The following is a 3,123-nucleotide window of genomic DNA, read 5'->3' on the forward strand; positions in this document are numbered from 1 at the left end:
TCCTCGGCCGAAGAAGCCTCTGAATGTGTGATGGTACATGCTAATCCACAAATAAACATTTCGTTCCATAAGCTTCCTAGTCATCAAGCACGCTTTTCCTCCACTAAAACTCGTGCAACTGTGCTAGGTCCTCGGGATCATTCTAATGATCATAGATGACAAATCTTGATAAGATGAAAAGAGCCAACAATGAGATCTCTGAGAACTTGAAACAGTGGTGCGTAGAGACCTTCAAAGGAATGAGAGGACAAAGCTCTCACAATGAAATGGATGTAACCGAATTAGTCTTAGTTCCTGACTTGGTGCTTCTGCCCAAATTCAAGATGCTCGACTTTGAGAGGTACAGTGGAACCAGTTGCCCCAATGCACATCTCACGATGTTTATCCGAAGGATGACTGGGTACACCAATAATGATCAGATGTTGATCCACTTTTTCAAGACAATTTGACTAGACCCACTTTAAGGTGGTACAATCAACTGAGTCGTACTCAAATCCGCTCCTGGAAGGATTTGGCTAGTTCCTTACTTAACCAATACAAACACATGAATGATATGGCCCCCTATCGAACAACACTTCAAAATATAGAGATAAGGAATGATGAGAGCTTTCGATAGTACGCACAATGATGGCGATATATCGCATCTCAAGTCCATCCACCAATGACTGAAAGAGAGTTCATCACTATATTCATTGACACATTAAAATTTCCGTATATCAACTACATGGTTGGAGCTACCATGAAGAGTTTATCTGACATCGTCATGTGTGGAGAAATGATCGAACAAGCTTTCAAGAATGGCCAGATAGAAGGCACTAGCAATAATGACATTGAGGAAAGAGTTGAGGTTAACATCTTGGGATCTCATTTAGCTAGTTTGTGGACCAAAACTCATAAAGCATTATGTGAAGAGACTCACATAGATCTAATCCCAATGACGTATGAGAAGTTACTCCCAACGCTAATTGAGATGAATCTTATGACTGCAATTCAATTCAAACCAAGAGAAGCCCTATATCCTGAAGGCCATAATATTAACACCATATGCAACTATCATATTTGGAGCTCGGGCATACCACTGAGAATTCTAGGACATTGAAGCGCAAGGTCCAAGATCTAATCGATTCAGGGGCATTGACGTTCAATGCGTGATTGGGTATTCTGATAAGGAGTCAGCTGGGGCATCCACCAGGAGCTTTGCTGCATTCTCATGCATGATATCTTGTTTTAATTTGTTTTTCTTCTTATGTTTAAATGTTTGTAAATCACTTGAAGTTCGAACATTTTCTATAAAATGCTTCATTCTTAAGAAATGAACAATGAACAAATTTCAATCTTGAAATTCTTTGAATATCATTTTAATTAAAAGCTTTTTAATAATTGAGGTTGTAAATCTTTGACAAATGACAAGATTGAACCCTGCAAAACAAGGATCCCTTTGATCCTACTCTAGAGATACACCAAAATACATACCCTTCTTTTGTAGGGACCAAGCTAGTTTTCTCTTCCCGTGAAGATTCCATCAAGGGTTTGGAATTCAGGTATGTGTCAGGAGCGGACAACTAGCACGTGAAATTGCGAAACTAATTGGTTTATACTATATTAATGAAGTTCAATGATGGTCATGATCTTCTCAGATGGAATGGTCGAGTGGATGATCTAGTTTAAGTCATTTGCTTGGGAATTGAACTCTAACAATGAGATTTTCTAACCTTCAACAAACACCTGGACTATAACAGGTTTTCTTCAGTGAGCTTAAGAAATGAAATCCGTATACCCAATATATAAATATATATGTATACAATAAAGATGAGCTATTCCGCTAAAGCAATTGATTATAGAAGAAACTCAAAAACCCTGGCTTTATGAATAGATTATATTCAAACCATGACATTGATCGAGTACTTGCCAATTCGGTGTTTGCTCCACTGTGGTTGTCAAGTCGAAGACTTTGTGACGACATGAATCCTTCAGCTAGTTGAACAAAGGCAATTATAAAATATATGTACAATAAAGCTGAATTCAGCTAGCCAAACAATGGAAAATTAAATTAATTTTACTAAAATAAGGAGTTTCGGTTAATATGGACTAAGGGAGTTGAGGAACACCTGTTATAGTCGAACTCAAATGAGCACTCAGAAATCTCATTTTTAGACCAATTTTTCTTCACTACCTTGACTAGAGGAGTCTACGAAGCTTGAACAAATGGAAGATTTCAGAGAACTGAAACAAAAGTGTTCTAAAAAATCTATCAATTGCCTATGCTAGTTGTGACATTTTATCCGCTTCTGATTAAAATGCCAAACCAAGAAAGAGGGGCATGCCATGATCCTCATAATGACTGAATCGATGAAACAAACATTAGAATTTAGGTAGCCTACCTCAAAACCAACCTGTCGATCTTGATATTTGTCAAAGATTTGTAACTACCAAAGATTAAAAAGAACAGTTGATTCTTTTGATATTCAATGAACTCTTGTTTTATGATTCGTTTCAATTATGAAACCTAGAAGGAGGCAATATTTTCAAAATTCCTTTTGATATTTTTCAAAATTTTTAAAATCCAAACGAAGAAATTTTTTTCAAACAAGATAATCTCTTTGGAGGCATATCTTAGAATTCAACGAATATATCTCTGAAGCTCAAGATCGAAGTTGGGGCAAGAGAAGATAAATTTTTGGGGCAAAATTTGGTAGACAAAGGAAAACAAATTGTCTCTGGTCGAGGTTTGCAAGAGTACACCCTGGTGGAAATGAAGACAAACTGAATCAATGATAGAGTGAAGACCACTCATGCAACCATTCTCCTTCCATATCGAGAAAACATACAACAACACATACATACATACACATACATACACATACATACATGATACATGAAATTTGCATCTTTGCATCAAACATTCATCATCATGTGCAATAAAGACTTTGATTTTCCCTCTCTTGAGGACAAATTTAATAAAATATAAACTTCATCATGAGACCCATAAACATCCAAGATTAGGCAGTCATAAATTTATCATTTCGATTTTTCAGGAGATAAGAGCTCGGAAATAATCAGATGTCTTCAACTTGAAAGAGCAATGTCATCCACAGATTTGACTTCCTGAAGTCAATAATCAAG

The sequence above is a fragment of the Hibiscus syriacus genome, unplaced genomic scaffold (assembly GCF_006381635.1).
Source record: "Hibiscus syriacus cultivar Baekdansim isolate YM2019G1 unplaced genomic scaffold, ASM638163v2 tig00111848_pilon, whole genome shotgun sequence".
Taxonomy (NCBI): Eukaryota; Viridiplantae; Streptophyta; class Magnoliopsida; order Malvales; family Malvaceae; genus Hibiscus; species Hibiscus syriacus.